Genomic DNA, 23165 nt, shown 5'->3' with positions numbered 1-23165 from the left:
CATTTTGTGACGTACGTTGACAAGAAATTTTTGGTCCTTTTCCTGGCAAGTATCACTTCTGAAGACATACACAGTTCTTATCAGTTTGGTGGTTGAAGAAGGGAAGTAACAGCATTGTTAACGTTTCGTTTACTACGAGAACTTAAGCGTTGGCGTGAAATCTCTTATACTCAAGCACAAGGAATTATACCTGTCACGACCTTTGCAACGAAAGCATCGTGGCATTCCCCTTACTAACGCAGGAAATCCAAAAAACGTCTATCACCGAACGAAGACTGAAACCTGTTCCTCTCGAATCTCATGCTGTTTGACCCATAGCTGAAGTGTGCATCACGCAGAAGTTTAGTATTGAACTTTCGAGAAAGCACATTCCGGGAAATATCGGACAACTCATTACATGACGAGGAAATTCGACAAAATTAGCGATAATATAGAGGCTTACTGACAATCATTCTTCCCACACGCCATTCGCGAATGGAACGTGGAAAGGTGGGGGCGATCAGAAATACCCTCCGCCACACTCCGCTAAGTCTCTCGCCGAGTATGATGTAGATGTTGATGTCGATCAGTTTGGGTAATTCAGTTACCTAACTACTGCATACGTTGCGATACGAAAATTTTATCTAGGGTTGACGCTAGGAGTTTCTTATTGTACCTTTCTCAAACAACATAAGCGGCCGCTTGGAACGGCAAGCTGAGAGACGTCGAAATGGAAAATCTGTGTACAGGATTTATGACAATTAGTAGAGGAATCAGACAGGGATCGAAGTATATGACAATACAAGCAAAAATGTTCCTCTGAATATAGATCCGCATATTATGATAACAGCGAATGTGTAGTTTCTAATTGTATAAATATATTTCTGGTCTTAAAGTTAACGAGCAACGCAGTAGCTTGTAAGACAGGGAGGTAAACCAGATCTGGATCGAATTCGCAAGGGAAATTAACGACCATGGACTGGTTGTTATGAGATAGTTTTTCAGAGCAGTGACGCAATACACGTAAATTCATATAAATTCGTATCCGAAATCCATCCTCGACCTGAATAATTAATATAAATCGGGGAAATGTGTAATTGATATTGAATACACATGTGATTGCTAGTTTCTGTAGTAATCTAAAATAGATCTGCAAGGTGGCTAGAAATAAGGGAATATTTTCGAAGCACACTGGAGACACGGGCGCAGAGCTGAGTCCTGGAACAGTCAGTTACCTCGATGAGTACTTCTTAGAAGGTCATCGAGGGGAGGCCACTCGGTGGCCAAGCTCAGCATGAACCTTTATGACATCCCACATGAAAAGCGAGGAACGATTCTGTTCCTAGGAGAATGGTAGAAAAGAAATCATGAGTTAGCTAAGCTAAACGTAACTAAGAGACCCGCATACTCTGAGGAGCATTTGTATCGGTCCAACCTCAGAATATTCAGACCCCACCCAGTCAAACTGAGCATTTACCGAAAAACGCCGCAAAAAGTGATTTCCTTGTCGGATTCGTTCGAAAAGGAATCACTTCACTTTTCTTCTTTTTCTTCTTCTCCTTCTTCTTAGTCAGTTTCAGATCGTGTCTCGTCTCTCATCTTGGAATACTGCTGCCTCTCTGCCACCTTCGTCAGCCTCGGCCATCAGGTGATCTGACGCGTTTTTGGGACCGCTGGCACTGCCGTTGTTTGAGGTCGCAGTATTTTAGGCCCTGACAACTCCACTGTGGTGCGAACGAGTCGCTATTGCTTGAGACGTACAGAATCTCTAGCCAATTTATAATTTTACAATCTCAGAGCCTCCCTCTGAAAATTTGCCTGGTGAAGTCATAAACTGTTTGCTTCCAAAGTTCTCTACAGCAGGACAAAACACCTCCAATAACAGTACGTATTACTTTCAATAGCTCTACATATTACCTTCTATAGCTCTGTTCCATGATAACCAATTTCAAAATAATCACTCGTACTTGCGCGATTTATGCTGTTTTCCTCCCGACCCTCATTACAGATTATTTAGATCTGCGTTCGCAAAGGTTACCACTTGTAAATGTTAACTGTGAAGTTGTCACAGGTTCTCATTAGTATATACGATGAATTAACTGTATGACTGCATGCGCATATCATTTAAACCTAAGTGTTAATTATCTATCTTTTGCTATACAAATAAATACAAGTAATTAGAATGCATGTGTCGCTTATCATGTTGTTGACCCTCCCCAACAAGGTACCTTATATCGTTCACGGCGAAGCAGAGTGTGCTTTTCCGGTGGTTTGCCACGTTCGTGTAGGCAAATACTATGCCGGTCCCCAAAATCTGCTGAATGGTAAACGAAACGCAGACAGTTGAAATATGGTAACACACGGAACAAAGTTTATACAATTCGCTGACAGATGCCATGGTAAACCCGCCTTCTGTCTCATAGGTCACCTCGACGACTGGAGTGTCAGGAAAGGCATCCGGTCACCAAGTTAAATAATGAAATTAAGTACGAAAAATTCTGAAAAAGCGGACTGTGTACTGGGTAGGTATTGAAGTGTCAACGTTTCGATTAAGTCACCATCTAATGGGTACTTAAGTTCACATGTATCATACAACTTACACAGTTAAACAATTCCCTATGTTTAACCTGTCACTGTAAATTTATATTATAGCCTTTTGTGTCACTGTCCTACTTTTCCGATTTAAAGATAAATGATTCGTAAATTATAGTATTAAAAAGCTCCATCATTAAACTAAAAAGAGACAGATATTTTTTTACACTCCACTCAGATTGATGGATACCACTTTTTTTTATTGAAGCTCCAACAATAAAATACGTAGAGTTTCTTCGCGTTTCGCTAAAAGGTGTTAAATATCACAGGAGCTACTTTAGATGAAATTGAATAGTTTCTTCTTTTAATGTTCTACACTGAAACAAGATTCAGAAATTTATTTCTGTGACAGCAGAAATTCTGTGCAGGACTTATTTTGAAACAAAGTAAAGCTATTTCCACGATCACCGGCTATGTTGCTTGTGTGGAAAATTTTGTCACTCGGGCCGTGGTCTTGAGCCTAATAGATATTGTTAATAGTTGGCCACTGAATAAAGGGAAGATTACAATGCTACAAACGGTGAACAGTCGTTTACACGAATCCAAGGTACCGAAAAATCAGGAGTCTGATGTTAACTGGGCACTAAAAATTCCATTTTTCGAATATAGATATTTCTGTGCATTAACCAGTTACAGTTATAGGAAAATGTCTATTACAGGATGTTATGTATGTCGTCAAAGAAAACATTACATTACGTACTGTTCTCTCATCATGGAAGATCGAAAAGAAGTTTACAATGACATTAGGTACATCAGTCCTATTTATAACTTAGGTTTCCGACAAAAATACAGAAAATGAGCGTGAGAAGGAAAAAAGGGTTATCATAATTACTATACCCTGACTTGAAAAATATACACACAGTTCATAAATGGCAAGAAAATCCTGCATACTGTGCTGTTGTACACGGGAACGGAAATGCCTGGTAACTTGTCGTCCACCTATACCAAGGCATCTGTACAACTAGAATTCTTTACAGAAGTTTCAGCAAAACGCTCTAAATGTCCAAGGTGTGTAACAAGCTGCACCTTTTTTAGATTGAAGTCAGCTGATAGGTATTCCTGCTTAAGGGACGTCTCTCTAACAGAGAAACCACTTTCGACAAAGCTTAGGTATGCGAGTAATGAGGGAATTAGTACATTTCATCAAAATATACAGAGTATTAGAGATAAAGTTAGTGAGCTGCTTATAGATGTTGACTCTGAAATTATTGGTATATCCGAACATTTCTTAAATAAGGAGATAATTCAGAGGCTTCCTTTACCAGGATACAGGTTGGCTGCCAGCTTTTCTAGGAGCTCTTTGCGCTGTGGGGGAGTAGCCATGTATGTGAAAAACGGTATCCCATTCCAGTCAATTGATGTTTCAAAGTACTGCACTGAAAAGGTGTTTGAATGTTGTACAGGTGTGGTTAAATTTGGTGGAGTTAAACTTCTAACTGTTGTTATTTATAGATCCCCAGACTCCGATTTCACTACATTTTTGCTAAAGCTAGAGGAGGTTCTTGGTTCACTTTATAGGAAATACAAAAAATTATTTATATGTGGTGACTTCAATATTAATTGTATAAGTGATTGTGCAAGGAAAAGGATGCTGGTACACCTCCTTAATTCATATCATTTTATGCAAACTGTATTCTTTCTAACGAGGGGTCAAGGGAACAGTAGAACAACCATAGACAACATTTTTGATCATTCCTCGTTACTAGAAGGGCATTCTGTTAGCAAAAAAAGTGAATGGCCTTTCAGATCATGATGCACAAGTTTTTAACTCTAAAAGATTTTTGTGCTGCAACTCATGTTAAATATAGTTATCAACTTTTTAGGAAAGCTGATCCAGTTGCTGTAGAGAACTATTTAAACCCCATCAAGGAACAAGAGTGGCAAGATGTTTATAGTGCTAATACAGTAGACGATAAATATAATGCTTTCCTCAAGACTTTTCTCTTGCTCTTTGAAAGTTGCTTTCTGTTAGAACGTTCAAAACAGGGTACTAGCACAAACAGGCAGCCTGGGTGGCTGACTAGAGGGATAAGAATATCCTGTAGAACAAAGAGGCAATTATATCAAAAAGTTAGAAACAGTCAAAATCTAAATGCAGCAGCCCATTACAAACAGTATTGTAAGGTGCTTAAAACGTTATTAGGAAGGCAAAAAGTATGTGGTATGCAGATAGAGTAGCTAAGTCTCAGAATAAAATTAAAACCATATGGTCAGTCGTAAAGGAAGTGGCTGGTCTGCAGAGACAGGTCGAGGATATAGAATCAGTGCGTAGTGGGAATGTCCGTGTTACTGATAAGTCGTATATATGAACAGTATTTAATAATCACTTTCTGAATATAGCAGGTGAACTAAATAGAAACCTAGTCCCAACAGGGAATCATATAGCACTCGTAGAAAAAAGTGTTCCGAGACTGTTACCTGAAATGCTCCTCCATGATACTGACAAGAGGGAGATTGAGTTAATAATTAAATCGCTAATGACCAAGAACTATCATGGATATGACGGGGTATCTAGCAGAATACTGAAGTATTGTTCTATGTATATTAGCCTAGTACTTAGCCATATCTGTAACTTTTCCTTTAGGAGTGGTCGGTTTCCTGACCGATTAAAGTACTCGGTAGTGAAGCCACTTTATAAAAAGGGAGACGGGGATAATGTTGACAATTATAGACCTCTTTCTATGCCATCGGTGTGTGGTAAAGTTATCGAGAAGGTTGCATATACAAGGTTACTGGAGTATTTAAATTCACATAATTTGCTGTCAAATGTACAGTTTGGTTTTAGAATTGGTTTAACAACTGAAAATGCTATATTCTCTTTTCTCTGTGAGTTTTTGGACGGATTAAATAAAAGGTTGCGAACGCTAGGTGTTTTCTTTGATTTAACGAAGGCTTTTGACTGCGTTGACCACAAAATATTACTGCAGAAGTTGGACCATTATGGAGTAAGGGGAGTAGCTTACAATTGGTTCGCCTCTTACTTTAAGAACAGAAAGCAGAAGGTAATTCTCCGCAATATTGAGAGTGGTAGTGATATTGAGTCCCAATGGGGCACTGTTTAGTGGAGCGTTTCACAAGAGTCGGTGCTGGGGCCACTGCTGTTTCTTATTTATATAAATGATATGCCTTCTAGTATTACAGGTGATTCAAAAATATTTCTGATTGCTGATGCCACCAGCTTGGTAGTGAAGGATCATGTGTGTAATATTGAAACATTATCAAATAATGTAGTTCATGAAATAGGTTCGTGGCTTGTGGAAAATAATTTGATGCTAAATCACAGTAAGACTCAGTTTTTGCAGTTTCTAACTCACAATTCAACAAGAACTGATATTTTGATCAGACAGAATGGGCATATTGTAAGCGAGACGGAACAGTTCAAGTTCCTAGGCGTTCGGATAGATAGTAAGCTGTTGTGGAAAGCCCATGTTCAGGATCTTGTTCAGAAACTAAATGCTGCTTTATTTACCATTAGACAAGTATCTGAAATACGTGACAGTTCAACACGAAAAGTAGTCTACTTAGCATATTTTCATACGCTTATGTCATGTGGTATTATTTTTTTGGGGTAATTCTTCTGATTCAAAAAGGGTTTTTTTTGCTCAAAAATGGGCTGTTCGAGCTATATATGGCGTAAGTTCGAGAACCTCTTGTCGACCCCTATTCAATAGTCTGGGAAATCTGACATTACCCTCACAGTATATATTTTCTTTGATGTCGTTTGTTGTTAGTAATATTCGCTTATTCCCAAGAGTTAGCAGCTTTCACTCAGTTAATACTAGCCAGAAATCATATCTGCATGTGGAATGCACTTCCTAGACTCTTGTGCGGAAAGGAGTGCACTATTCTGCTGCATCCATTTTCAATAAGCTACCACAAGAACTCAAAATTCTTAGCAGTAGCCCAAACGCTTTTAAGTCCAAACTGAATAGTTTCCTCATAGCTCACTCCTTCTATTCTGCCGAGGAGCTCCTGGAAGACCTGAAAAATTAAGCAAATTCCAGTGTTACATTGTTGATTTTCTTTATTTAACCTTACGAATTGTCGCCTGAATACGTTTCTTGTATTTCATTTTATGTTTCTACTATCGTGTTATAATTTCATGTATTGGCTCGTTCCATGACCATGGAGACTTCTCCTTAATTTGGTTCCACGGAACAATAAATAAATAAATAAAACAGTTCCTGGTGGATAGGCGTAATGATTTTGTCTTCCTAACCTTTTTCTGATGGTATTTCTTGCACCTCAGACAAAACTGTAAACAAATTCCGTATACGGCAACATTATCATCAGCGTTAAAAAACTCCTCAAACTAACTCCAGCTGTTCAAGCGCCTTGTAGAACACTCCATTCGTCACGTGAAGTGGTAATCGTCAACTCGTGAACAGGATAAGCCTCATTAGGTCTCTTTTGCTAAGACAGCTTTGTATGTTGTCATGCAACTTATTCGATTTTGCAGCAACAGATTTTATTCTATCAAGCCTACTCCAATTTTGCGATTCCATATACTTTTCAGTAAAGTGAATTGCAGCTGCCACAATTCGCTGACGATAATCCTCATAAAATCAGTAATGCCTTGATCCAAAAGGTGACAACAACTTATTGCACTAAGGGGGAAACAAGAGCTTTACGTTGCTTGAGTTTAGATAGTGTATTTTATGGGATGTATACTCCTTCGTTATCAGAAGACCATACCCGTTCGGAACCACCATTCGACTGTCTAAACGCTTGGATTTGTGTTAACGTTAAGAATATTTTCACTATCTTTTACTACTGGTTAATATGGATTGAACAACCCCATAATTCGAGGCAGGTGTCTTTAGTACATCATGGTCTAGTTCATCTAGAATCTATATTTTCATTTCCTGACCTATGACTGTCTGCTAGCTCTGGCCATGACTCCCCTGTTAGTACTTAAACTTAGCGTTACACATACTAGCTTACTTTTAAAGAATAAAAATGCATAGGTGAACACAGAATTGCTTGTTGTTCATGCTGTTGGCGTTGCGAATGTTATTGTTGATAACGTTTGTCGCAAGCCGTTATTCACGCTAATCCATAAGAGTAACGGTAATCAAAAAAGAGAAAAATATTGAAATTTCTGGTTAAAACAAAACGTACAATCTTCTAATAATTTCCGGGTATGCAGCCGGATCCCGTAGACATTCTGCCACGATATTTCGGCCCAGAGACGTCCGGCCATCATCAGGTCAGTACACAACTACTGAAGAGCCCAGGTGCAGTCGGGGTATTTATGCCGAATCTCGCGCATGCGAAATGTACTGGCATCCTACAGCGTATGCGTCAGGTGTTGACATGCGCGGCATAGCGAAGTTGTACGTGCTGCCCTCGGTGGTGAAAATAAAAGATCATCTAGTCATTGAGCATCGAATGACGCTGTCGATTCCGCTGTGATTGTATAATTTTGATAACAGGATTCCAATTTTTATCCAGCTGAAAGCCGTTGTCACGATTTATAAAATTATCGGCAAGACGTATTTCCACTGATTCCTTGATTACGCAATCCCAAAATCCGGAAATCGGAGCTAAAATATTTGTTCCATTGTATTCCATTGAATGTCCCATTGAAATACAGTGCTCTGCCACTGCCGATTTTGACGGTTGCCGAAGACGGGTGTATCATTCATGTTCTGTACATCGTTCATGGACGGTTCTTGTCATCTGGCCAATATATGCAGAGCCACATTCACAGGGAAATTTGTAGACGCCTGCTTTCTTAAGTTGCAAATCGTCTTTAACGGATCCAACCAGGGCCCGGTTCTTTGCTGGTGGACGGAAGATAACCTTGATTTTATTATACAATCACAGCGGAATCGACAGCGTCATTCGATAATGACTAGATGATCTTTTATTTTCACCACCGAGGGCAGCACGTACAACTCGGCTATGCCCCGCATGCGCTATACGATGCCAGTACATTTCTTACGCGCGAGATTCGGCATAAATGCCGCGACTGCAGCTGGGCTCTTCAGTAGTTGTGTACTGACCTGATGATGGCCGGACGTCTCTGGGCCGAAATACCGTGGCAGAATGTTTTACGGGATCCGGCGGCATACCCGGAATTTATTAGTAGAAGAAATACGCCGGGAAAATTTCAGAAGTCACATAAAACGTACAATGACGCAACGGTCAGAAAAGTAGTTCATAATGCGTGTGAACCGAAATAAGTGTACACCGGTAAAACATCCCATAAGGTCAATTACACCCCTGCCGGATCTAAAATATTGTTTTTGTTAACGAATTGTTCCAATGAAACACGTACAAGAGGGGTTTACTGTAACACCTTTTGATTTACTGCTGGTGCGTAGTGGTTGTATTATGTCATTTACTTCCCAAAAAGCCTCACAATTACCTGTAGATATAAAATTAGCAGTCAGTCCTATTAGTAAAAGTCTGAAATCAAAAGGAAAGGGAAATAATTGTTTCAAAACTTTCAGACTGCCCAGAGGACGAAAGAAATTAGGTGGTGGAATGCCCTAATGGCACGCTCATCAAGTATTGCTGCGGTAGCTCTATGCGGCTGTAATATGTATTTTGTACTAGCACCAAGCACATCCCACTTCTGTTTGTGGCAACACGGTAAAACGCTGGGAGTCGAGTGCGAGTGCAGTTATACACCTTGTTGCCACCTATCTTGTACAGTAGTCATACATGTGGCTTTGTGGTCCTGTCTAGGTATCTGATACGACCGTCGGTATTTCTGTTATGTAGTTTGTGGGTGTTCAGGCAGGCATCAAAGCGTTAAAACCTACTACATGTGGTTGACGCAGTGTTTAGTGTTGTTGAGTGGTACTTAAGTAAATAAATTAGTGAAATCAAAGTGAACTAGAAATTAGAATATAAATGGAAAACTTGGTTTAGTTTGGAGAGTTACATACTCGCATTCAGCGGGCAGAACAGCAGAACAGAAGAGACAATGACCGTGAAGTCAGCAAGTTCCACATAAGCGGGCGCTGTCGATTCAGCCGTCAGGGCATCGCCCGACCGGCTCACGTGTTTCTCAGTTGTCTCATGTGAGCAAAGGCCCTCGCCTACATTCCAAGAGCCAATGACCGACGTTAAGAAGATTCTTCGAGAAGCTTTTCAACGTGACGGAAGAGGCAATGACCGGCTCACGTGTTTCTCAGTCGTCACATGCGATCAGAGGCCCCCGCCTACATTCCAAGAGGCAATGACCGAGGTCAAGAAGATTCTTCGAGAAGCTTTTCAACGTGACAGAAGAGGCAATGGCCGTGAAGTCGTTCACCTCCAGTGAACTGAAGTGAATAAATACGCGAGGCGCGGTGGGCCCGACAGATGAAGACAGATGAAGACGGGGACGAAGACGAAGACCGAGACGGGGACGGAGACGAAGACGAGAGACAAAGGAAGAAAAGAAGAGTAGCAGTAGTTTTCAGTCAGTTTCGGTGCTGAAGACCGTCATGCAAGAAGAGACTGCATCATGCACAGACGCACCAAGTACGCCGCTGTAATGGAATAGCAAGCAGCAGCCGCGGCGCCAGAAGACAGAAGTTAAAAGGTATTTGAAGTCTGATTTTTACGTACCCGGGTGACTCGTGAGGACGGGAAGGAGACGGCCTCACCTCAGCAGTCACCTGTGAGCTGGGGTGAAGATCTGACAGCCGAAGACTGGCAAGTGGGAGTCCGTGGTACGAGTTCGGGACACTGGCCTTGCCCCGCCACGCCGCTCCGCTGGTCGACGCACAACACACGCGGCCGCTTAGAGAAGAGAAACACTGGGACACCACATCCAAGGTATCACCATCCGATTCACGACTTCCCTCGCAATAATTAAACGGGCCACCTCGCGCTGCGCGTCTCCAGTCAACTGGGCGAGACGGCGGCACGAGATACACACCGATACGCGTAATCAGACGCCGCCGCCGACGCCGCCGCCGCCGCGGCCGCAGCAGAAGACTTCACAAACGACACAGCTGCCGCTCTCCGAACCAGAACATCCCGTAAGATACAGTTGTACAAATCTTCAATAAAAGTTATCTTATGTAAAAATGATGTTTCATTCGACCTCATACCCGAGCCAAGGAAGAACCCACCCTGCCCACATGTTGTTAAGAGAGAAAAGTTAATTTATTTAATATTTTCACCCTGACAGAATGCTTTAGAATGCTCATCCTGACAATTGACAGCATCAAAAGAGAAAACCTAGTTACATTTAGTGACAGAAGTGTCACCTTTAGTAACACAACTGTTACAGTGTAATCTGAGGGGTGTAAGTGTTTCAGAGTTGACTGGAGGATCCTTACATAACCTGTATCATACTTACTTCATTTTACAAAACGAAACTTACAGGGAGTACAATGGAATAAATAATGTATTTGATACCATACGATGTTTTATTTACGAACTGATAGATTTATCGCTCCTTTTTTAAACTGCAAAGCATACTTGTTAGAAACATTGCTACTGCTACAGTTAAATTAAGAAGCTGGTCACGTAATAACAAACAATGAATTTTTCTATGAGGAATTTAAAATATTATGATAGTTTCTATTTCCCATCTTCATTTTTATGAACTGCTGTGTCTGCGTGGGGCTACTACCAAGTAGTAGGACAACTAGTAGCTAATCTTAAACAATTGTTTTTATACTGTTTGCTGTTAAAATTGGGAATTACTAAGACGCGACTCAGGTAAGACTGATAATGAACGAAAAAAAAAATTGGAAATAGACATGTTGAGTGACCTCCGTTTGTGACGTGAGAGGTAAATGCAGCTTGACAGGAGAGTGTTTTGACAATGTTTCACACTAATAGTTATATCCAGACATTATTGCAAGTAAACATTTGCTAAGTTTCACCCAGTTTTATCAGATAAACACCAGAAAAACTCATTCCAAAGTTTACATCTCGGCTTTTCATGCTTGTGATCGAATATTCAGGAGCTCATATACCAGGACTAAATACCTTGGTATGTGGCTACATGTGCCTTTCATTACGTACAAGATAAGCTCGTGGCTCTTGCTACAAAAATTCGGAGCTCTTCAACTGCTCTTGACGTACACGAACTAAAATGTTGATTATCGACTGGAAAACTATATGTACATCAGATAACACTCCGCTCTTTCTTCTCGCCTCAGTGCATTAACAAGCCATTAACCTACGACGTTACACATCATAACATGTTGTCCACACAATAATTGTGTATAGCAATGCACAGTATTTTACTGAGTCCATGTATAAATCAGACTGAAGTTTGCTCACAATTCTGCACTACAACTACGACCACTTGAACTAACTGTTAAGCACATTTCGCGATACTACTGCCGACACTAGTGCTTTCCTTTTTTTACACACCTTCACAGATACTATACTGTCGGTACTATTTAGATGACTCTTTACATCACTTTTTTTCAGTTACATGCAGTTCAGTAATACATACAGTTAATAAATTTGTAGCAAAAACCATTTGCAGAATCACATAAATATCTACACAGCAAAATACAAATAAAATATTATCAAAGAAATTATAGAAACATATTCTCAAGGTACATTATGGTATTTAGGGCAGCAGACTGGTATATATCCGTTACACTGTGATAAATGTGGCATTCCCCTTTTAGTTCTTGTCGGGGTTCTACGTTAACACCTTATTACGCCACTTGTCGTTGCTCATTCTTTTACCATACCCAAACTACTGAAGACTTCAACCTCCATCTGCTTGTTATGGACTGTGTCACTTCCACTTTTCCCGAAGTTTGGAAGTTCTGATTTTATCTACATTGGTGACCTGCAGACACCTTCTCATAAAATCCAATTCCACTGGCATTATCTTGTTCCTTCCTTTATTCGCAAGCGTCCATATTTGTGCACCGTAAGTCACTATAATTGGTTGGTTGGTTTGGGGGAAGGGACCAAACAGCGAGGTCGTCGGTCTCATTGGATTAGGGAAGGATGGAGAAGGAAGTCGGCCGTGCCCTTTCAAAGGAACCATCCCGGCATTTGCCTGGAGTGATTTAGGGAAATCACGGAAAACCTAAATCAGGATGGCCGGACGCGGGATTGTACCGTCGTCCTCCCGAATGCGAGTCCAGTGTGCTAGCCACTGCGCCACCTCGCTCGGTAAGTCACTATAATCGCAACAACACTAAGGAACGTCATTTTTTCGTTAGTTGATCAATATTACTGTCCAGTTCGGTCCATGTAGGGTCTTTATCGCTAGTTTACCAATCGCTGCTTTGGTCTCATACACTTGTCACAGATGCTACCGCTGGAAGTAATCCTAAATATTCAAAATTTTCACATTTTAAAATTTTTTCGTCTTAGAGAAATAAATCCGTGTGTAGTTTACCAAAACAAGGGTACTCTGTTTATTTGAATACATTTTTGGGCCTGACGTAGCTTATGTCCTCTGCAATTTATCCAGCATGCGGTCCGTATCTTGACTGCTGTTAGCGAAAGCTATTTGGTCATCAGTAAGAAATAGTGATTGCACACTGTCCTTCCCAATTAACATGTCCATTTCCGAACGTTTTTGTATCTTTCCTCCAGTGTTTGGTTTATTTATGTGTTAAAACATTGTGGAAATAACCTGCTTTCTTTCTGAAGGCTTTATATGGTTTCCGTTTTTCTGTTACCCTATTTCCCATCTCCACTTGTGCTTCTATCTCTCTCAACATTCTCCTAACTACATTAATCCATAGACACCGCACTATTAGAAATGATATGTGACAGGTGAAGCAGCTGTGTAATTCCTTTTTAATTCTACGACCAGGTTCAGTTAGAAAGCATTTTACATTACAAATTTTTATTTTTAGCGGGTGCTGCATATATTTCATAAATCAAATGTCAGTATGGAACATTTACAAATAATATTTTGGTACGGAAAGCACTGATAATGAGTCGTATTTAGGAAATGACAAATGAAAAAGTTTTAATACGCATCAAGAAAGCTGTCAGATGTAAGTTTAGATCCAATTTATTTTACAGATTACCGGTTTCCGCGATGTAATATGCCATCATTACGTAACAAAAAACACGTTTACAGCAGTATTAACGACAAATATTACAGAGAATAAGGATGCTATCTGTAAATATATGAAATCATATTCGTAGTAATCGACGAGATATGAATAGATTTGATGATGATGGCGATGTTTGGTTTGCAGGGCTCTCAACTGCATGTTCATCAGCGCCCGTACAATGTCCGAATCTTTTTACACTCTGAAAGTTTTATGCAGTTTAAAATAGCCACTGTCACGAATGATGATCATGATGAAATGATGAGGCTAACACAAACACCCAGCCCACCGGCAGAGAAAATCCCCAACCCGGCCAGGAATCGTACCCGGGACCCAGTAATCCAGAGGCAACAACGCTAGGTACTAGACAACGAGCTGTGGTCGTGAATAGGTTTGCAATATGTAGCCAGCACATACTAAGGTTCCACAAGCTGTGTTTATTATGTTGCTACACAAAATTACAAGTCTTCAAAATTTGATAAACTTTTGATAAAGTGTATGTTCTTGTTATGTCACTCAAAGGTGGCTCCCTCTAGTACCATGGACGGTATTCCCTGGTATCTTAACAAAATCCTGCCGTCGTGACCTTTCTTCTTGGTGGTGTTTTCCACACATTCCTTTCCTCGCCGATTCTGTGGAGAGCCTCTTCATACCTTGCCTTATCAGTCCACCTAATTTTCAACATTCTTCTGTAGCACCACATCTCAAAAGCTTTGATTCTCGTATACTCCGGTTTTCAGTGACATGTTTCACTACCACACAACGCTGTGCTTCATACGTTCATTCTCGGAAATTTCTTTCACACTAGTAGACTTTTCTTGTGCAGGAATGCCCGTTTTGGCACTGCCAGTCCGATTTTAATATCGAAATTAGAATTATGTACAGGGTGATTCAAAAAGAATACCACAACTTTAGGAATTGAAAACTCTGCAACGTCAAAAGGCAGAGCTAAACACTATCTGTCGTCGAATTAAGGGAGCTATAAAGTTTCATTTAGTTGTACATTTGTTCGCTTGAGGCGCTGTTGACTAGGCGTCAGCGTCAGTTGATGCTAAGATGGCGACCGCTCAACAGAAATCTTTTTGTGTTATTGAGTACGGCAGAAGTGAATCGACGACAGTTGTTCAGCGTGCATTTCGAACGAAGTATGGTGTTAAACCTCCTGATAGGAGGTGTATTAAACGTTGGTATAAACAGTTTACAGAGAATGGGTGTTTGTGCAAAGGGAAAAGTTCTGGACGGCCGAGAACGAGTGATGAAAATGTAGCACGCATCCAGAAAGCATTTGTTCGCAGCCCAGGAAAATCGACTCGCAGAGCTAGCAGAGAGCTGCAAATTCCACAATCAACTGTATGGAGAGTCCTACGAAAAAGGTTCGTTATGAAACCTGAACATCAACTACCCGAGGCGATGGATCGGCCGCCAGGCAGCCCGTGACAGCGCACTTCATCACTGGCCTCCAAGAAGCCCTGATCTTACCCCCTGCGATTTTTTCTTATGGGGGTATGTTAAGGATATGGTGTTTCGGCCACCTCTCCCAGCCACCACTGATGATTTGAAACGAGAAATAACAGCAGCTATCCAAACTGTTCGCCTGATATGCTACAGAGAGTGTGGAACGAGTGAAAAAAAACTTTTTTAAATACTCTTTGTAATGATGTATAACAGAAGGTTATATTATGTTTCTTTCATTAAATACACAATTTTAAAGTTGTGGTATTCTTTTTGAACCACCCTGTATATTAATACCTTCAGCAGCTGACGGGAGTTGATATTTATCAACGGGGACAGCTGAAAATGTGTGCCCCGTCCGGGAGTCGAAACCTCGATCTAATGCTTACATGGGAGACGCTCTATCCATCTGAGCCACCAAGGGCACAGAGGATGGTGCGACTGCAGGGACTATCTCGCGCACGCCTCCCGTGAGACCCACATTCTCGCCTTGTATGTCCACACACTACATTCGTAGTGCCACACCCAAACACATTCATTACTCGTGGAAGACATTCTTACCAAGTCCCGTAAGAGTTCGGGGAATATGTGTGCATCTGCACAGAAGAAGAAGGTCGTGGGCTATATTGACAGAACTATATACTTATATGGATATGGTATCAGTTCTTTCGGACACGTCCGAAAGAACAGACACCATATCCATATAAGCTCTTAATATCCTCCTTGCTCCGTCCATAGAGGCTATTTTGTTGCCTCATCTTCGTTTCCTTAGTGATCCGCAATTCTAATGCTAAGTTTCTCGGTGTTATCATTTCCGCTGCTTGTCATTACGTTAGCTTTTCTTCGATTTACTCTCTATACATTTTCTTTACCCATTAGACGACTCATTCACTTCAAGGGATACTGCATTTCTTCTCGGGATTGTAATGTCATCAACGAATCTTGTCCATATCTTTTACCCTGAATTTTAACCTCGCTTTTGAACTATTTTTTATTTCTCTCATTGCTTCTTCCCTACAAAGACACAACAGCAGTGGCGAAAGACTGCATTCATTTCTCACACCATTTTTAATCCGAGCATCTCCTTCTTGGTCTTCACGTCTTATTATATCCTCTTGGTTCTTGTACGTATTGTATTTTACCTGGCTTTTATAACATTACTGATTTTTAAATGAGAAATAAAATAGTATTATAAATCTTTTTTATCTCTTCTCCTGGTGGCAAAGTTTCTGAAATGGTAAAATGGTGCATCGAAAATTTTTACTTTCTTAGTAATGGACTTTTGTTCGGCCATCCAGCATCGGATTCCCATCAGACCGACGAGAAGGTTGACCGACCGCGTTGTTTACAGGCCAGTGACCGATCTCAAAATTCGGAGTTGTGCATAATTACTGATAAAAAAAATCGATAAAAGAAAGCTCAGGGACGCTGACATAAATGTTTGATAAAGTAAACGCCGATTGAAAACTAGTAGCGTTCGGATGTGGCCAACAAACAATTCGTCGGCCACTCTCCTTCCCTGCAGCCTGGAAAAGTTCTAAAATGCTACATAATAATTTGAAATGTGCTATTAATGGAAGAGGGAAGTAGGTTATTAATTTAAACACGGCTTTTGTAATAATATTAACGTAATTATTTAACCAAAAGTTAAACATACGACAGCGACACTTACATTTTATGAAATAGCCATCGAAAACAGAGACATAGAGCTTACAGCTCGTGCATGTATATATTCCAAAACAAGTTATGGCACAGCCTTCATCTTGTTTTACAGAGCAATATGTAAACATTTCTCTGGAACATTCTTTATCGGACCAGCAAAGAAATACATCCCCTATATTAAATCATGTTCCTTTCGCCTTACTTCTCAGATTTATTTGCATAGAGAAAATTTATTTTTAATATATGTTAGTGTTAATTAAGCTTTTTGGGGTATTATTCGGAGAGCAACATTTCACTTTCCCTGTAGCTTACCCCTCCTTTTCTCGGTATTTCGAACATTTTTCAGCATTTACATTGCAGAACGCTTCTTTCAGAACAACAGATCCTATGAACGTGCCTATTTCTTCAGTCTTGTTTCCCTAATCAACCGCAAAGTCAGAACTGCCTTTCTAGTGTTTAAACTTTCTCTTTTCGTCCTCTAACACACGTTCAATATTCCTCCCCATTTTTCTGTACATTATTTTTGTCAGAAACTTAGATGCATGAGGTGTTACGTCGATTGTGTGATAATTCTCGCACACGTCGGCTCTTGCTGTTTTCGGAATTGTGTGATTGACGTTTTTGCGAAAGTTTGATGGTATACCGCCGGTCTCATACATTCTACACACCAAAGTGAACTGGCGTTTCGTTGCCACTTTCCTCAGTTATTTTGGAAATTGGAATTGAATGTGATATTGTCCTTCTCAAAAATACGCATGTTGTGCTGTAGCGCGATTTGTGTGATTGCCAACCAAGAGCACATTTCGTACGTCGCGATTGCGGAAGAAAGACATTTCTTGTTCCAAGATGACCGATTTCAACAGCCTTATGCTGCCGTCATCTCATCTTATGGAAGTTGTTATAAAAGTTCCGTGTCACATTACAAAATGTTAAAGCACAAAAGGCACTTCAGACATATACAAATCTTGATATCAAACACCTAGCTGATATAATGCACACAGTTGATAACGTCCTTTCACCACTCAAGATTATCGGGGTTGGACATAACTCCAACACCGTTATGCGGGGAATGGTTTGGGGATGTTATCAAATGTGTGCATACCATCAACTGTGTGTTTTTTTGTCATGATATGTATACAAGATGTAGCAAAAAGGTATGGCACAGATTCTATGAGACATTCCTCACACGAAGAGGAAGAAATCATATAATATAAACATGGTTCTGAACATCCTTTGTTTCCATGTTACCACTCACTTTCTCCAACTCATTAACCGTGGGAAACACATACGAACAGAATGTACCAGCATACCTCATGCTACTCTTTCTCACAGGAGACTTTGATACACCTACCCCCGTAGTGGTGAATCTCGAATGGGCTGATATATCCCTGGAGTATTGCGTATAGTTTCGCAGTCTTCCACGGAAAGTCTGGACGTATTGTACTGAGGTCCCATACCCAAGATCTTTCAATTGCCCCCAAAAATAAATGTCCTGCTGGTTTAGGTCCGGAGAGCGTGGATGCCAGACGATTAGTCAATCTCTACGTATACACCTGTCACCAAATTTGTTATTTAGAAGCCAACGGACATCAACACTAAAATGCAGGAAGTACATGTTTTGTCGCAGAGCTAAGGTCACATCTGCTAATAGATCAGGTAGAACATTCTCTGGGAAATTATAATAACCTTGTCCCTTGAGCCGGGGTGGCAGTAAGTGACACCTTACTATACAGTCACCAACAATGCCGGCTTCCTTCAACACTTGCTTGAGAACTGACGTCTTCCCGTACATCCCGACTATGGAAATTTAGTCTCATGGTGTTGAAAGAACGCCTGATCTATGAACAGCACCGTTGCACTAATTCTATCACAACCAAAAATAAGGTTGAGCGTAGTTATCGCGATTAGAAAACGTCTCTTAAATATGCCAACCTCAATCTCTTAGAAAGGACAAAAGCAATACAAATAACAAGCCTTTTTTATTACAGCAGTTATATTGGAAACAGTAATATATATTTTATGTAGTGCGTTCTGAATAACTGAGATGAACAACCTTTGAAATTAGTTAATATTAAGGCCTTCTTACTGATATTTCAAAACTTAGGACAATATAATTTTGTTATATAGGTACTTCCAAGTCTGAACGGCGCACGCCAAATACTTAGCTGGATCCGCCTGTGCTACATTTCCGCGGGGATAATGGAAAAATGGCACTGATGTCACTCTCGTCGCTATGACGGATTGTTGAAGTGCCACTGCCACTGTTGTCATTTAATGACAATCATCTAATCCACCGAATTTTCCAAAGAGATTCATGCTGCCACGACCTTTCCATGATGTTCTGCGTATGATTGACGGCTCTATTCCAATATTCACTGGTAACGTTCCTACAGCTTCTCTTGTAAGTGGGTCAAGTGCAGAGAGGGTAAATTTATTATAATTCTTGGATCTGGGCGCATATTATTTCTATTAGGTTTTTGCCAGTTCGTCGATTTCGTATAAGGGGAACTTACAGAAAGATATTTTTCCCATAAGCTCCACCTTTTTAAAGTCATCACTTACATCGTAGTCATAACGCTCAAGGAAATCAACCATTTCCTCATTTCCGTTTGACATGGTAGGTGCCTTCTCAACAACAACTGAATGGTAAGGAGCACCATCTAGTACAATTGTTGACTGTTTTTCAAGATTTGGTATCAGTGAATATTCGAACCAATTTGTAACTGAAATGTATTCAATTTCTTCGTGATAATCTTATTTCATTGTTTTAAAAAGCAGAAGACTGTTCGGAAGGAAACCCTGGGAGATAACTGCAAGGAGAGGAATTAGTCTAAAACCCTTTCTAGAAGGCATTTCCATTGTTCCTTGTGCTGTGTCGCCTGCCCAACTCTGCTAGGCAGTGTGGCCAGAACTGACCGACGTTTAGTGAAGGCACACCACTTCATCGATATTTATGCTGAGGATGTCCCTTAAACATCGGCATGCAGCTATATCCTCGCTCTCCATCAACAGCTTACGGCCACAGAAATGTCCATAGTGAAAGCCAAAGTTGTATAAAACTGAAGACAAGGATGTGCGACTGCCTTGAACAAGTGCTCATTCTTTAAATGGGACCCGTAACTTGCTGAGCGACGGATGTTCCTTCCCGCGATAATAATCATAAACATGATGACGAATCGCATCCCGTGCAAACGAATCGACATCGGTAATCCGTTTATCCATAAAACATTCTTTTTTTCCAGGGTTGTTAAGTTTCGATGGTTCTTCAGCTTTCTTTATTTCGTCGAAGATTTCCTTCTCAATATTCACATCAGTGCCTTTATTTATGTTCAAGGCTGCAGCAGTTCCGTCGATCACTTTGGTAACGAAGAGCAGCGGGCCACCATTAAGTTTTCTATTCACAAAGTAGGTACGTAACGCACAAACCATTACTCTTGACTGCTCTCGAATGGCAGTCCCCTGGCCAAGAGAACTACGTTGAACTTTTTCATTTTTATCTTTCGACGGACTTCCCGCTGACATCGTTGAATACCACACAAAGAATAACTGAAACAACGAACAACGGTAACAACAAATAACCGCAACAAGTAACGGTAACAAAGAATAACGGCAACAACGAATAACGGTAACAGCTCCCACATCCATAACAACGAACACACAGATAGTCACAGGGCGCAACGATCACAGACAGCTAACTGGCTGCAACTGAAGCCCACTGCAAGCAGTAAGTGTTGTGTGGGGTAAAGGTTTCGCAAATACGGGGATTTTTTGCAGCTGCAGGTGGCGTGGTATTGGCGGAAAGTGTCCCGGGCCTGCCGCCTTGGTTTGCCCCCGTGCCGCTTCCGTCCTTGGTGTCAATCCTAAAGTAATTTTGTACAGATTATTGTAGGGATACACCTTTAAAACACTGTACAACTGTACTTTGACTCAGCTTCGTACTATTTACCTTCTTTCCTTCTTTTCTGGCTATCCTAACCTCCTCGGTAGCAATTCCTGTAGAAATTTCAGCATAACAAATATGGCCCATGTCGATGGTCGATGTTTCTCAATCGCCTTCCAGTATTGATAACATCCCTTGTCCCCCCCCCCCCCCCCCCCGTCCCGGAACACTTTAATCTTCTTCAAGACACCAGCATTCAACAACATCACTGCACACAGTATCATGTACACCAAACTTTAGTGTTTCTTTTCTGATAAAAACAGTTTTGTGGTAGCCTTGTCCAAATGACATAATTTAACTTTTCATGAGGGTTTTTACTTTTGCCAGGTAGACAAGAGCTCTTGTTTGCCAAGGTGTTTAAAAATGGGTTTGACAGCAAGCAGAATAGTTTATACAGTTGAATGTACATACTTATAACTGGAAACTGTAGCCGGTTGTTGAATTTGCACCTTCTGTCGGGTCCTCGTGGGAAAGGTAGTATGTGGTTCTTCATCCATTGAAATTTTATGAAAGAATGTAGCCCATTTTAGGAACAAATTACCAGCAATTCCCCTGGTTTTCCCCATATTTTCATGCAAAGTAACGTTTCCACGACAGTCTTTATAACAGGTGTGTGTTTTTCAGTAAGTTGACATAACAAGCTCATGTGTCCTCGGAGTCTTTCGCGACGGCATACATGAATAAAACGTTCTCTGATTTCCAGCCGCGTCAATTCGAATGAAATCCTCCAGCTTTCGATGGCCATCCCCGCCATCGTCGTCAGGAGTTCACTGACTGACTGGAAAACCGAGAACGTTTTATTCATAACAAGCTCATGCAAATCAAGATGTTTGTTTCAGTATAAGCAGAAACACAAATCACACCACGTATCTCACCATCCCGGATTTGAGAGGCAGTTGCGAAGCAGGAATCACTTAAAAGCTTTTTACTTAAGGATTTGACACTTGGGGTGATTTCATCTTCAGTACTATTTCCTTTCCTCTGTCCCTAACCAGCAGTTTCATTATTTATTTTCATATATTTATTTCCACGAAACCAGGGCCTATACCCTGACTTGTTCAATATAATCATTCTCTTCATAACTGTTTACAAAATCACACTAGAACATTACATTTGTACCACCAGAACGTAAACAGCTGAGATGGAACGCTTGACAAACGACAGTCTGTAATAAAGACAGGCTGACAAACATCTAAATAACAATTCTCTCTTGCATCCGAATACTATACTGTAGTCAACTCTCAGCAAAGCAGAGCAAAAATGGGCGTGGCACTTGGTTACCGTGCATCATGAAAAAGTTAATAACTCAGAAACTAATCACCTTAGCTGACTGAAAGAAATGGCAATTTGTGACCAAATAACTGAAGTATTAAACAACGCAAAAAAATCTTCGTACATACATATTTAAACTGGATGTAGGTGGATACAGCTGGTATAATTTTTATTAAAAATTAAATTCCTCCAGCTGTACTTATGATTTTTTATTTACTTCGCTACTAGTTTCGGCGTTGCGTCAACGCCATCTTCAGGCCCGTACACTTTGCTAAAATCAGTTGTGTGTGGCTCAGTGTTGATCTCACCACGGACTTCTAGACTGAGCCACACACAACTGATTTCAGCTAAGTGTACGGGCCTGATAATGACGTTGAAGCAACGCCGAAACTAGTAGCGAAGTAAATAAAAATTCTTAAGTACAACTGGAAGAATTGCATATTTAATAAAAACACAAAATAGTTCGATTTCCTGAGCCTATTAGCGACTGTGTCCCCTTAAGTCGTCCAACACATTATTGTATTCTGATTCTAATACCGGCAGCCCTACTTCTTTGCTGTCGACCCTTAACCTGTTTCCTCTTGTGCACCGTCGTCAGACAAGTCCTTCCCCTACTATCCAGAAAATTGTTTATTGTATGTACAGCAGAGCTAAAGGTGAGTGTAAGGACTGGGTTGATTGTGTGAGTTATCCTTTACTAAATTTAGTATTAAAATAACTCAATTTTCCACAGTAATGATCCGGCGCCAACGCACAACTAAAAGCACAATAAAATCAGGCATCACAGTCATTTTTAGAAACTGAGGAAAAGTAATCAAAATCGAACTTCACAACCATTGCGTTGTCATACTTGTTAAAGTTATAAATGACGCATACCAGCATACTCTTAACCAACTTACAGCATGCCTTCTGCAACGGTCCTCATACCGAAAACTGCTTTCAGAAGCTGCTAGTGAGATACCTGCGGTGTCGTAGATCTATGGCATGCAGCAACATTTCAAATTTGATCGTCAAGCATGATAGATGCCCTCTCTCAGCTGTAGTTCCGGGTCCATCTTCCTCGTCAATGTCGTTCTGTCTCTCCCGGCCCCAGAGACGCCGCTGCCATGTCTACTGCCCCTGGTCTAGCGGGAAAGACTGCACCCTCTTTCCAGTGCGTAACAAAAAAAGGAATGCCAAGCTTTCACGAAACATTCCTCACACCTACACGTATAATAGGTCTTATATGGACATGAGTCCAGAAACGCTTTATTTCCTCGTTAGTGTCCATT

Source organism: Schistocerca serialis, chromosome 2, assembly GCF_023864345.2.
Source record: "Schistocerca serialis cubense isolate TAMUIC-IGC-003099 chromosome 2, iqSchSeri2.2, whole genome shotgun sequence".
NCBI lineage: Eukaryota > Metazoa > Arthropoda > Insecta > Orthoptera > Acrididae > Schistocerca > Schistocerca serialis.
The sequence above is the reverse complement of the archived record's forward strand: the minus strand, read 5'-3'. Positions refer to the sequence as shown.